The sequence below is a fragment of the Cinclus cinclus genome, chromosome 8 (assembly GCF_963662255.1).
Source record: "Cinclus cinclus chromosome 8, bCinCin1.1, whole genome shotgun sequence".
NCBI classification, from domain to species: Eukaryota; Metazoa; Chordata; class Aves; order Passeriformes; family Cinclidae; genus Cinclus; species Cinclus cinclus.
The window spans coordinates 26,148,170-26,162,541 of record NC_085053.1 but is presented as its reverse complement, the minus strand read 5'-3'; the positions used below and the strand labels follow the sequence as shown (position 1 = coordinate 26,162,541).

At 52.1% G+C, this 14,372-nt stretch overlaps 1 protein-coding gene across 26 annotated transcripts in view; it reads left to right on the top strand.

Moving 5' to 3' along the window:
• SSBP3 (single stranded DNA binding protein 3) overlaps positions 1-14,372 on the top strand; it is a 55,457-nt gene that overhangs the window by 6,002 nt on the left and 35,083 nt on the right. The gene's annotated exons all lie outside the window — the stretch shown is intronic.

Sequence of the window (14,372 nt, the reverse complement as noted above, 5' to 3'; positions counted from 1 at the left end):
GGACTAGCTTAACATTATATTTTAAACAATATCAGTTGTCATGGCAGAACAACCTCCACTTCCACACTTCCTGCTGACCAGCAGCAGAACCAGGGCATTTCAGAGCAGCACCTTTCCACGGGTGATGCTCGTGGAGAAGGCTCCATTGTGAAACCGGAGGTCAGAGCCCAGAGCTTATGTCTTAGTCTTTGACTGGGGAGCCTAAATATTTATCCTGTTCTGTCCCTAATGAAAACAAATTGTCAACAGTTGTTCAGTAACTGACTAAATTAAAATCTGTAATTAGTCAATTAGATTAAAGAGTTGGCACAACCTGATTGTATCATGCTGGTTAGGTTATTAAGAGAAAGGGTGTGATTTTTAATTACTGAATGCTAATTTTGACGGTTTCAAATAGAAACAGACGTTTCCCCCCCTCCACCCCACCCTGAGTGCCTCTGCAAAAATAAGGCAGGGGATGGATTTTATATCAACAAATGGTACAAACACACAAAGTTTCTCTGGCTCCAGTCCGGGAGGGGGTTCTCCAAAAAAAACCGGGAGCAGGACGGGAGGGGAGGGAGGATTTCTTCAGTCGTGCCTGAGGATGGGAGGGCAGGTGGGGCTTTGTGCCAGGAGTTGGGACCCTCTGCATGGCTGGGTGCTGGGGTCTGCCCGCTGCCCATGGCAGTCCTGCCCTGCTGCCCCATTGCCCATCCCCGTGCGTGCAGGTCAGCTTACCCTCGCCTCGCACGAGCCTGTGTGCAGCGGTGAGACAGGCTGGAGTATTCTTTTCTTTTCCCTGATTTTTTTTTTTTGTTTGCTTGTTTGGTTGGTTTTTTTGTGGTTTTTTGTTGTTTTTTTTATTTTAATAGTATTTTTTAATCCCCCTTCCCCCCCGGTGCTTGAGAGGGGCCAGCTTCCAGTGTCAGGCAAAGCCTACAGCAGGGAGGAGGAGGAGGAGGAGGAAGGCCTTGCCAGCGCCATCCCATTGTTTGCCCCGGCGGCCACGTGGGCGAGCGCGGTGAGGCCGGCGAGGGGACCCGAGGCGGGGGGAGCGCCTGCCCCCGGCAGATGCCGGGCTCCGGGCGAGCACAAAGCTCGCAGCCCTGCCCTCCCCGGCCTTCGGGGTCCCTTTGCAGGAACAAAGAGGGCCAGGGGGCCACCGTGCCAAGCTGTGGCCGGCACGGGCGCTCTTGTCCGGCGGCGGGCAGTGGGGAGGTGTTAGGTCAGGACGCCGTCTGTTGGGTACGAGTGGGACTTTCCTGTCCTCCTGATCATTTCCTTCCTTACCTTGGAAACTTGGATTTTCTCCTGCCTTTTGTTCCCTATTTTTCTCTTGTAAAGCTGTCTCTGGTTCTATTGGAAACAGCTGCCGGAGCTGGTCCTGGGGAGCGGGCGGGGGGCTCTGGCTGTTTCTGCTCTCTTGCCGCTCACGCCCCCGCGGCAGAGCTGGCACCTCCGAAATGGCACCGCCGAAATGGCACCCGGCTGTGCAAGCCCTCGCTGGTGGGGAGTGCTCGGGGGGTGGGGGGGGGAGCTGCTGCAGCCCTGTTTGTGCCTGGTTTTCCTTAGGAACAGAGAGGATGGTAGAGAGAGAGCGGTGCAGCGCCCAGAGCACCTTGTGTCCAGCCTGGCTGGTGCTGGGATCTGACCTGCCTTGCCCACAGGACACAGAATGGGGCTGTATCCCCACACATCACACCACCTGCCTTGCCAGCATCCCACTCGTGGTCAGGGAGGCTCCCTGACTTCTGCTGAGGCTTCTGCTCAGCCCACGGGCACATTGCTCCTTCTTTCCCAGAATCTTCTCTCTCCAAGTCCTCACCCTGAAGATCTGTGGGGGGACACCAGGGCTGAGGTCTCAGTGGAGCAGAAAAAACATTGCTTTCCTCCAGGCTGGCAGGGAGCAAAAATGTCTCTGCAAGTAAACAAATACCTCACTTCTGCCTCAGTTTAGGGTTTAGCATGTTTTTTTTTCCTTCTCTCAAAACTCCTGGTTGTGGCCACAATTGCCAGGAGCTGAGTTCCAAGCTGCAGCTGTGCAGTCAAAGGAGGATTTCCAAAATATGGGAGAGCTTCTGGGTGCTGCTTCCTGTGTGTGATGGGACCCCACTGCCTACCCACACACCCACTGCCACCTCTTCTCATCCCCAGAGCAGTGACACCACTCTCCTGTGCCTCTCAGGGCAAGAGGGGCTCCTGTGTGGCTTGGGTAAGATTTGGGTTTGGATGGGCGTGCAGGTCTGTGTGGTAAGACCAACTTTTCTTTTGTGTTGGTTTTGTGCACTTAATGAATATATGTGTTTTGGGTTTTTTTTTTTGTTTTTTTGGTTTTTTTTTCTATTTAGTAAGAGGAGAAATGCTCACTCTCCTGCCTGAGCTTAATGTGGCATGCATGGTGACTGTTTGTATCGAAATTAAGCAGAAAAAGAATGTATACATATGCAGTTATATCCATATGTACATCTTAATAGTGCATATTCCACAGATAAAGATAGAGGGAAATGTGCATGTATATTTTGGAGTGGTGTGACAGAGCAGCGCTTTGTGCCCGGCCATCCAGCACCCTCCCATTTGCCTTACTCTTCCTCCTCCATGACCTTTGCCACTACCACCAGTGGTTTTTAGCAAGGTGATTTCCACCTCTGTGTTCCCTGGGCTGGGTGGGAGCGTGTGCGCTAGGTCTGTCTGTCTGTCTGTCCGTCCACGTGTGAGGCTGCGCCTGTTGCCTTAAGATAAAGTCCAAAGGAAGACCTCTGGCTGTGTCTTGAGCTAACATTTTCTTTTTAATTTTTTTTTTCCTTAATGTTTCTGCATCAGCCCTTAAACATTTGATCTGGTGCCTCTCCTCCTGGGGTGCAGCAGCTTTCTGTAGTGAAAATGAGCTCTCACCACCCCTCCTGCCTGCCTCAAAAAGGGTCGGGAGTGAGGGGGGGGGTGTTTCCTTCCCATTTTCCCTGGATTTGGGCTCGTTTTTTTACAATCTCTCAAGGCTGAGCTCGCACCTATAATTGGAATTTTTTGGCTACAAACTGAAACAGGGGGATGTACTGCATCAGTTCTGACTTGCTGGTGAGCACAACCTGCCCAACATAGCTGGGGTGCTGGCATCCCATGGCATTCCCAGCAGATACAACAGCCCACAGCCAGTCCTTCCTACACGGTAGGGATTTCCTTCTGTGCCCCACTCCTGTCCCAGCTCCCACCCACACGGCTGTCATTGTACCTGGGTCACCAGGTCCAGCACTGACTGCTGCCCACCATGGCAAGTGGCTGTCTGGCATCTCCTCCCTTCCAGAGCAGCTTTGCTGCAAGGGTGTCCCAAGCCTTGGTTTTACTTATTTACCTGTTTCTAGTAACTGTAAGGTGGGAAATGCCCCTCTGTCACCCCGTGGGTAGCTGACATTGCCCAGCTGTGTCCCCAGGCAGGTGGCTGTTTCCTGCCCCAGGCAGTGGTTTTTAGCTCAGCCTTGAGGTTAGTTGTTTGGGGTTGTTTTTTGCCTTTTTTTTTTTTTTTAAAAAAAAAGGGCAGGGCAGGCTGAGGAAGGGGGCAGGGCACTTCCTTGAAGCACCCTGGTTTGGGGTGGGCAGATAAGGGTGCTGTGTCACACTTGACTGCTCTGCCCTGCCAAGCCCAGCAGAGCATCCTCCTTGCCCTCCTGCTCTGCCCAGCCCTCCCTGGGTGCTCATCATTTTTTTTTTGGGGGGGGAAGCCCCATTTGGATAAGACAGCCTCTAGTGCAAAAGCTGCTTGAACCCCCTCATCTCCCTGCCCATGAGCAATGCTCACAGCAGGAAGGAGAGATAGGGTCTTTTCTCCCCCTTGGCTCCTTTCTGCCAGAGAGCTGTGCAGCTGATGGGGTGTAAATCACACCCAGCCTCCCTGTGCCCATCTGCTGGCAGAATGGTAGGGAGGTCATGGCTGGTGGCAGCTTGTGGGGACTCTCCATCACAGCTTCAGCTCTGTTCCTGTGTCCCTGTGGCTCTGGGGGAGTGCCTGCTCCTCCCTCAGGAACAGCACCTGGGTCTGTTGGTGCTGGAAACACTTTGGCTGTTGGGATCTTCCTGTGCAAGGTGTGAACCAGGAGGTGGGTCTTACTTTGTGACACCCTGTTGGGGTCTGGTTTAGGGCAGGGACAGTCACACTTTAAAATGCTTGGTCTCATCAGGGAGGCTTTTGGCAGGGATGTGGTATGTGAGGTACAGTTGGGGATGGAGCTGGGAGCTCACAAGGAAGCAAACACTGCTTCACAGTGCATATGGGTCCCTTTAGCCCAGCTCAAGCACAGTTTTCCATGGAAACCCCAAAACAGATGGTTTTGTTTTATCCTGGGTATTACAGCACCAATAACACCCAGGTGCTTCACACCTTTGCCAGTCTCCGCTGGAGAGAAGGTCCAAGCTGAGGCTCCCAGGGCTCATTTCATCATTAAAAGCAGATTTACTTGCTTGTCCCAGAGCCCTTCAGGGTGTTGTGGCACGTCCTGACAGCTTGTCTGTCCTTACCTGCAGTCATCAAGGAGTTTTCAACATGACTTATATAAAGGCTTTGTACTTGGATTGTTCCACTGTGCTGCACAATGGCTTCTTTGTCATCCTGCCAGCTAATTAATTTTAACTTTTACCATTGCTCCAGCACCGTGTATCGTCTGCCTGGTCCATTTGAAGCTTCTCCCCCAACCTTAAGTGTTTTCCAAGCAGTTTGACTTGTTGCTGCTGAACGCTGGAGAAAAAAGCTGGCCCCGCTGGTACTCATCTTCTGGAGAAGGAGCTGCCCTCACACTTCTGTGGGAGCCGGTGGAGGAAAAGCCATTAGGAGGCTCAGGTTTTCTCCACTGGCTTGTTCCTCCTGGCTGGCCGCTGAGGTTCCCCACAGAGAACATCCTCTGATGAAAATAACAGGCTCTGGCTTGCTGGCCAGTGATTGGCACCACCAGGATCTCTCAGCCAGAGGTGAAAGCTTTGGCTGTGTGTTCAGGACAAAACCCCTCGTGCCTGGGGATGTCTGAGCATGGGAGGGGTGATGATGATGATTTTTGGAGGGTTGTGCTCTGGGAACTGGGTGCTTCTTGCTTGTGTCCTGTAAGCAAACATCTCCAGCACAGCATTCCTGGTGTATCAGGGAGCTTACTCCTGGAACCTCCATCCAGAGTGTTCATATGGGAGCTGAGCATCTCCTTACAGCTGCCTGCAGAAGGACCAGGAGAGATGTGACCCCAGCTTGGTGTCCCAGCCCTTGGGGTGGCATGAGCCAGGGTGTTGTCTTTTCCAGGTAGGAGGGAAGGAGATGGCCACATGCATAAACATCAGCTGAACATGCAGCTTTGGGGTTTGTGTGAGCAGTGCTGTGGCAGGGGGAGGTCCCCTCTGTTCAGGATGGGGATGGTGGCGGGTCAGGGAATATGGAGTTGCTGCCTTTGTGCTTAATCTGGTTATAAGGATGGCTATTAGAGCTAATGAATTTTGCCTGTCCCCACTGTTGTAATACAAGAACCCAACTGTCTTTCAACACCGCGAAGGTCACTCCTCTTTATTTCTGGTTGTAAATATTGCTGGTTACAGATGTTTGGGGTTGATGGACATGGCTAATTAAGTTTCTCCTGTCAGCTGGTTGGCAGGGTGCAGGGGTGCTGGCATGGAGGTGAGGTCAGAGGGCAGGATCACAGCCAGGCAGCAATACCAGCAGCCACTTAGCATGGTGTAAGCCCATCTCACTGCAGCCCCTCACTGGGAGCAAAGCTAGGTGTGCACTGAGCCTTGCCCGTCTCTTTATTATGAATTTGGAGCAGGCTGGTGGGAAGACGGTGGCTTTTGGGAGCAAGTTTCCATTTTGCTTCTCCTATTTGAGGGGAATTCAGCAGGAATTGTCACACCTGCTGTCCCCAACCTGACCCGAGGGGTGGGAAGAAGGGTGCAAAAACCCTTCTAATTTTTGCCATTGGCTGTCTCCTACACCACCACCATCAGAGCCTTTTTCTTTCCCAGAGAGACTTTACCATGGAAATGCCGGTGCGCTGTCCAGCAGAACCAATACCCCACACCAAATTAGCACCAGGAGGGGCTGGGGACCCTTTTCTGTGGGGCACGAGACCGGTGCTTCCCGGTGCTCACCCTGGCAGGCAGGAGCCATCCGCGTGCGCTGCCTGTGCGCCTGGAACGCAGCACGTGCTGCTGTGCTCCCCCCGCACGCCTGATTTATGCCGCTCCACATTTTCTCCTCCTTTCCATGCCTCTTTTTCCTCTCCCTCTTTTTTTTTTCTTTTTTTCTTTTTTTCTTTTTTTCTTTTTTTTTTCCCCTTTCCCTTATTGCTCACAGGCCTCACTCTTAACCCAGCGAGCTGCAAGATTTAGAGCTCCCTGCTTGGTGTGCATTCTGAGTGGGGTTTTATTCTCCCAGATGAAGAACCCGTGAACCCCCCCCCCCCATCATCCCATTGGGACACGATCCTTGCGTGCAGAAGGGGCTGTTGTTATTATTCTGTTTTATGCCTGCAGAGCACAAGTCGTGTATCCCTGTTTTGGATGCTCGTGTCCATGGATTGCAGCAGAGCTGGTGGGGTGGCCACGGGTGCCCATCGCCTCCATCCCGACATCTCTGCGCTGGCCATCTGTCCCCTCCTGTGCAGCGCCGCGCTGCCGGCTGCTTGCTGAGGCATCACGGCTTGCCCGGCGTCTGCGAGGCCACCAGAGGAAAAAAAAAAAATACAAACGAAAAAAGTTCCATTTTTGCTTTGTTTGCCCCCGTTTCATATGCATAACCTGACTTTTTGTTGCCTTTTGGGGAGGGGGGGAGTGCTTTTTTTGGTTTGTTTTGTTTTGATTTTTGGGGATTTTTTTTTTTTGTTTTGTTTTTTTTTCACTCCCCTGCTTGCCTTGCCAGGCGCATCAAAAGTTTGCTGGGTCTTGCGTGCGTGTGCGGATGCCGAATAATTTTATTAGCTGCCTGGAAGGGAGCCAGCGCGGCGTGCACCGCGCGGGAGGTGGCTGCTGGGGCGCCTTCCCTTTGCTTCCCCTTCCCAGCTGCCCCCCCTTCACCTCCACTGGTCTCCTGTGGGTCGCCTGCAGCAGCAGCGTTACCCCTTCATTTTATTTTTATATGTATTTCTTAGGGAGGTTTTTTTTGGTGGGTGGTTGTTTTTTGGGTTTTTTTTTTTTTGTTTTTTTTTTTTTTTTTGCTCCTTTAAAGGGTTAAAACCGATGGGGAAGTTCAGCTAGCACTTGCAAGATATGGTTGCCTTAGCAACAGGCCTCCTAATCTGGTAGGTGACCTGAGAGACTGTGGAAGATGCAGGGGTTGGTTTGGCATTTCATTATTTCATGAGGCTGCGGCTCTCCAGCTGGTTCCCTTCCCAGCACCGCCACCGCCGCTGCTCCCCCCGCTGCCGCCCCCGACATTCCTTGGCAAAGCCCCCAGAGGGGCCAGCAGCACTGTCCCCTTCCTGGGCAATGGTGGGTCCTGGGAGCTCTTGCTCAGAAAGGGGGAGAGAGCTTCCCACAGCCCAGGTAATAATTATTTCATCTTTAGGACTGTAAAGATGGTTTTTTTACTTTGTTTTTCCTCCTTTGAAAGGATTTGCCATGGTGGCCCCAGAGGAAATAATCCATGTGGCCCCAGAGCTAAAGGTGTGTTCATTGGCACTTCCAGACTCTGTGTTTCAGGGTCTGAGGGGCTCTAGTAACAAACATGAACAGGGAAGCACAGTGGTTGGAAAGGGTGATGGGAGTTGAGATGCAGCATCCAACCAGGGTTTTGGGGAAGGCTGCTGAGCTTTGGGAGGAGAGTGGCAGCATTATTCTGGCTGCTCTGGGCTCACTGGGCCAAGTGGTACAACCAGCACAGATAGATAGACTGAGTGTTTCAGTGCCACAGCCATGGCCACCTTCTATTTTTTCTTTTTTTTTTTGGAAACATCCTCAAGTTGGCATTTCCCAGCGCTGTCCCTCTTCCCTTGCTGTAGTGACCACCCCGTGCAAAGCATTGGTGATCACCTGCTCATCCTTGCCAGTGGTGGAGCCATCTAAATCAAGAAACTGCATCGCAAAACTTGCCTGTCTGATTTGGCCTTGATAAATCTCTGTGCACCATTGGATGGAGGCTCAAACTTCTGCCTGCGCAGTCCTGCACGGGATTTGAATGGATGCTGGTCACACCTGACAGTGCCCGTCAGCACAGGACTGTTGCATCCTGGTCCAAATCATCACTGAGCTCTTTGCCAGGATGGCCAAGCTGCTCTCTGTGCCCAAACCCGGGATGTTTTCCCCCTTGCTGGATGCTGAGTGGTTATGGAGTGTGGCTGTGCCCTTGGCACCCTGAGGGAAGGAAGGTGTCCAAAGGGTTGGGGCCAAACTCCCTCTGGGTACCCGTGGAATAAAAGGGCCGGGATAGCGCCGGGGGCATCCCATTCCCGCAGATCCCAATGTGCAGACCTCTTTTGTTTTCTCCCCCTCCCACTGCTCCACGGCGTCGGTGGCAGCTGCCTGCGGACGCCGGGGAGAGCCGCCTTTGTTTACCCGCCTCTCCGGCAGAGCGAGGGCGGGGATGCTCTTGGATCGAGGTGCTGATCTGTCATCTCCAGGTTTTATGCATCCCCAGACAAGAAATCAGCGGTGCAAAGCACAGACTTTTTGTTACTTATCGCCGAGCTCTGTGCAGAGCGCGGCTGCTGAAAGCAATCTGGTGTCTGCGATGCCCAGATTTATGGTTTCCCAGCCTCATTTGAGGTGTTGGCTTCCAGTGGGAAGTAGAAAACCTGGTTTGAGCCATCGGAGTAGGAGGAGAGGACCATGGCATCTACTGACACTGGAGCCCAGGTCTGATGCCCAGGCTGGCAAATGACCCCAGAGCCTGTCATCACTCTGGGTGGGACAGCATCTCCCTTGCTTCATCTTACCTGGTGGAGACAGGAGGACCAAAGTCCCAGGGAGCTGAAACAGCTCCGCTTCCCTCTGGGTCTTCTCCACTCAGGGCTGGGATGGCAGAGGCAAAGGGAGGAAATCCAGGCGAGCCAGCAGAATCCCTAGAAAGCCCTATTTCATTTTTTTTTTTTATCACTTCATCTCTTTTCTTTCCCCCACCCCCCCATCTCTGCTTTGTGAGGCTTTCCAGGATTTGTCCCTCTCAGCGGGGATTTTGGGCGGTCAGCCTGGTCCCCCGGCACGCGTGGACGGACAGGCTGCCAATCAGCCAGCACTCACCATCTCTCCACGGAGCGCTGTGCTCCGCTGCCGGGGCTCAAGCACAGGCTTATGCATGGAGGATTTTAGAAAACAAAACAAAAAAAAAAAAAAAACAACAGAATTCCATGGGAAAATGTATTTAAAAAAAAAAAAAGCCGTTTCCCCCGCCTCCGCCCTGCTGAGAAGCAGCTCTGCGATGGCGGCTGGAAAGCGAAGCCGTAAGTGTTGCGTGTGCCATCTGCTCCGCTTGGATCGCGGGAGCGGCTGGAGCCGGCGCTGCCTCGCGGGAAGGGGGGGACGACGCTTTGCAGGGGTAAAGATAAGGTCTGCCTGCCCCGAATTCCTCCCATCTGGGGTCCTCTAGGTCGCTTTGAAGCCCACACTGGCATGCTTGAGCCCCAACTTGTGCTGCTTGGAGGTGTCCCATGGATGCAGAGTGCCAGCAGGATATGTGTCTCTCTCTCTGTGGGTCATCCGAGGGTGAAGATGGTTATGGGGTGGGATGTGGAAGGGAATGGGCGGATTCTGGTGGGTTTAGGCATTTCTGGCTCTGCTGGCTGCCTGAGTTGGAAGCACCTGCTGGTACAGGGCAGCTGTAGCATAGGGTGCCTCTCATGGGGACCTTGGCTGTTTGCTGTCATGGAGAGCAGCTCAGCAGGACACATCTGGTCCTCCCAAGTGGGATACCAAAGGAAAACTCCTTCCCCAATAAGGAAAAAGTATATGCTGTCTCTAAAAAGAAGGAAATGTGTCTATTTGTGGGTTTGCTCTGGGAACATCTCTGGGTTTTCACATGAGTTCCTCTGCTGGCTCTTAAGCTGGAGCCACCAGAGCAGTTGGGTTTCTCTCTTCTTTACCAGTTTTTACAAAACTGGTATTTTTTTGAGACTTCCCAGTGGGTCAAACCAGCAGACAGAGATGGGATGCAGAGGGAACCCAGACTTTCTCCCTCCAAAGGCAGCCATGTCCTCAGCAGCTGTGCCTGGAGCTCATGCTGGGTTGTGGGTGGTTGGCTTGTTTAGAGGGTAGCCAAGAGATGAATATTCCCAGGATGTGTGATACCCATCCTGGGAGATCAGTTTTGACAGCAAGGACAGCAGCTGTGGAGCCCTGAACTACCCCTTGGCTTGGCTCCACCACTAGCAGTTTTATTTTGTGAATGTTTGTCACCCATGCTATATATATGGGGTATGTTTATATGTATGATTTGCTGGTTGGGATTAAACCACTTTAAGTACCATGTATCTTGCTCATACCTCTGTCCCAGTAGGATGGGGAGGAGAATGGGGGGCAGGAGGGGAAAGTAAAACCCATGGATTATGATAAGAGTATTTTATTAATTGAAGTAAAATATAATAATAGGAATGAAAAGGGACATGATAGAAAGAGAGAAGTAAAACATAAAACAGATACCTGATGCACTATATAATTCCTCACCACCCACTGACTAATGCCCAGCCTGTCCCTGAGCTTCCTGCCCAAATTCCCCCAGTTTATGGGGGAACATGGACATGACATTCTGTGGTATGGAGCATCCCTTTGGCCAGTTTGTGTCAGGTCTCCTGGCCATTCTCCCTCATCATTTCTTGTGCACCTCCTTACTGGCAGAACATGGAAAGCTGAAAAGTCCTTGACTTGGAGTAAGCACTACTTAGCAACAGCAAAAACACCAGTGTGTTATCAACGTTGTTCTCATACTGAATCCATAACACAGCACTGTACCAGCTACTAGGAAGAAAATTAACTCTATCCCACCCAAAACCAGGACATGTATTTTTTTTTTTAATATTAGAGAAGGTTTGCTTGCAGAACTTGGGAATTTGGAGAGGATACCTGGTGCTTCCCCCCCCCCCCCCCCCCCCCCCCCCCCCCCCTTTCCATGCAAATGCAGATTTGCTGATAGAAAAGGCAGTGGAGGCATGAGTGCCATGAGCTTGTGGGGAAGGAATAACATTCTCCAAACAAAACCAGAGGGCTTATGAGAAGAAATGGGAAGCTGAGGGAGTGCAGAAATGTCTGGGAAAGGTGCCTGAGGAGGGGGCTGCAGAAGACTTCTGGTCTTGCTGGGATTTGGGACAGGGTGGAAGGATCCCAACTCAGTGTTTTCCTACACTTATTCCCAGCTGGTGACCGTGGTCGCACCTTCACAGGAGTTTCTGGAGTTCAGCCTTGGCCATAGTAAAACCTTGTTAGAGCCCAGCCCTTTACTGGGGAAGCTCTTGGGAGCTTCAGTTCAGCCCCATGGAGATTAGTTCATAAGACACGTCCTCACCAAACCCTGGCATCCAGGAAGCACTGCCTTTCCCGCAGCTCTGGGCTCTCCAGAGCTGCCCATGGCCTTTAGCCATCCCCCCTCACCAGGTGCCACTTGCAGATGATGGGCTGTCCCCACCTGGGTGCCAGGTGCCCCCCAAAGCCACTCTGTCATTCCTCAGGTGGACAGGGGAGAGAAAATACCACGAAAGGAAACATCACTCACCGGCTACTGTCACAGGCAAAACTGACTCAACTGGAGTAAAAATAAATTTATTGCCAGTCAAATAAGAAAATGATAATGAGAAATACAAACTAAATCTTAAAACACCTTCCCTTCTTTCTGGGCCCAACTTCACTCCTGTTTTTTTTCTCCCTGCCTCTCCTCCTTCCTGCCAGCACCAAAGAGGTACAGGGAATGGGGGCTGTAGTTGGTTCATCACAGTTGTCTCTGCTGCTCCTCCCTCCTCAGGGAGAGGACTCCTCCCACTCTTCCCTGCCCCAGCATGGGGTTCCTCCCACAAGAGACAATCCTCCACAAAATTCTTCAACATGAGTCCTTCCCCCAAGCTGCAGTTCTTCCCAAACTGCTCGGCGTGGGTCCCTTCCATGGAGTCACAGCCTCCTTTGGGCATCCCCCTGCTCCAGCCTGGGGTTCCCCATGGGCTGCAGGTGGATCTCAGCTCCTCCATGGAGCTCCATGGGCTGCAGGGGCACGGCTGCCTCACCACAGTCTGCACCACAGGCTCAGGGGAATCTCTGCTCAGGGAGTGCCTCCTCACCCTCCTTCCCCACTGACCTTGGGGTCTGCAGGGCTGCTGCTTTCATGTTCTCACTCCTCTCTTCTCTGTCTGCAGTTGCTCCTGCACAATAAGTTCTCTCCCTTCTTAAACACATTATTCTAAAGCCCAATATGTTGCAGGTAGCTCAAAGTGCTGCACTTTGGTAGCTACCCCTGAGCCCAGCGTTCAGAAATTCATTAATTGGGCTGGAACAATTATTTTTGGCTTTTGCAGAGGGAAAGGCTATAAATAATCACCCCGCGAGCTTGTGCGGTGACTTTGCAGCCTCTGTGGGGGGGGGTTGTGTTGGGTTTGTTGTTTTTTTTTTTCTTTCCTTGCTGCTGTCCAGCTGGCTTTTTCTTGGCAGCCAAGAGTGGGAGACTTATCTGCAGAAAACGCCATTTGAGTTGATTAAAGAAACTCCTGCCATTGGCCCAAACTGCCAAACTTTCTGCAGAAACGGTTGCGCTTTCTGAGAAACCGCCCCGGGGACCTGCTGGGTGCTGGGGACAGGGAGGAGGGGAGGAGGACAGGAGGAAAGCTTCCCCAGGCTCAGGGAAGCGAAACAAAGCTCAAGACAAAGGATGCTGGGGGAATCCTATCAAGGTGAACTTGCCAGGCAGAGGGGCAGCGGTGGTGGGCACACTTGTGTGCTTCCACTGCTCCACCAGCAGCAGCTTGGAGTGCCTTCACACTGAGGGTTTTTGGTCCTTAGGGAGCTGGGTTTCAGCCAGAGACGGATCCAGAGGTGAAAGCCTCTGTGTCCTAGCACCTACCCCTCAAGCTCACCTATCCACTGCCCTTGGAAGCCAAACCACAACAGCCTTAGCAGAAGCAAACAGCATCTAGTACACCTTCTTTTGTAAGCTCTCTGTCGCATCTAAAATAAATTTGCATGTAAATTGACAGGCTGATTTTACTGTCTCCTGGCTATAGAGCACTGAAGGCCCAGGCTTCCCTTGTAGGTGGGCATGTGGCATCACTCCCACACTTGCTGGGCGCTGGCGTGGTGGCACAGAGCCATTCCAGGGCAGAGGTGGCAGAAGAATGGGGTGACTGCTTGCAGGGAAGCAGAAACTTAGTATTTCCTCTTTTTTTTTTTTAAAAAAAAATAGATTTTTGAAAAGATTAAGACTTACTGTCAGGCTAGTGGCTGAGAATAGCCAACACAGGACAGCAAGCTGGGTTTTCTTGTAGGGATGCTGCTCTGTGCCAGGCTACTGGACTCCCAGGGCCCATGTGATGCCCTGGGTTTGCAGGAGCACATCCCACATCTCCTTCCTTGCTTGGCAGCAATTAAAACACATTCCTGTCCTTGGTACGGGTTGCCAAAGACAACAGCCACGAGTCACTGATGTCTTGTAGAGTGTCACTTTGGCTGGAGCACCCCTTGGTACCTGACTTTGGGAGCATTGCTGGAGTTGGAGCCAGTGTAAGGATCTGTTAGGAGCATTTTTGGAAAGGCTGCCTAGAGCAGAGCATCTCCCGAGCAGTCTCGCCGTGGCAGCTTTCCTTCGTCATCCATTATTTATTTGATCCTCTGCAAAACAAATTCGCTCCTCGGCACTGATTCTGATGACGGTGCTCATTTTACAAAAGAGGTAAAAGGAGCTGGTTTTGTTCCCAGACTGAAAGACTTGAACAAAAAGGTGTTTCCTGCCGCCTCCTCTCCTGTATCAATGAGATAAATCTGCAGAGTTTGAGAGTGGTGCTGAAAATTTTGGAATCTCAAGTAGCGAAACGTCGAGCAGCGCTTTCCCTGTTGATCCCCATCTTCCCTGGACCTCCGAGGGTGTTTGCTGTGGCAGGATCAGAGGAACCAAGATGCTCAGCTCACCTCGTAGCTCACAGCTGAAGGTTTCTTGAGGGCATGGCTGTGTGTCCAGGGAAAAGGGGTTCACAGATACACCTCCTCCCTGTGTGCGCTGTTGGATGGCACCTCTGCTCTATGGGTGCACAGAAGAGTACATGCCTAGGGCTTGGAGCTGGTGGGGAGGTTTCAGAGGGTGTCTGAGGATGTCCTCAGTCACACCAGTGGCCAAGCCAGCTCCACCAAACAAGCCAGTGCAGTGGGATGAGCGCTGGGCCGGGAAGTTTGGAGGGCGGGGACGGTGCGTCGGAGCCACATTCGTCAGGATGGAAATAACTGTCAGCCCCATTCAATCTGTCGCCTTGTTC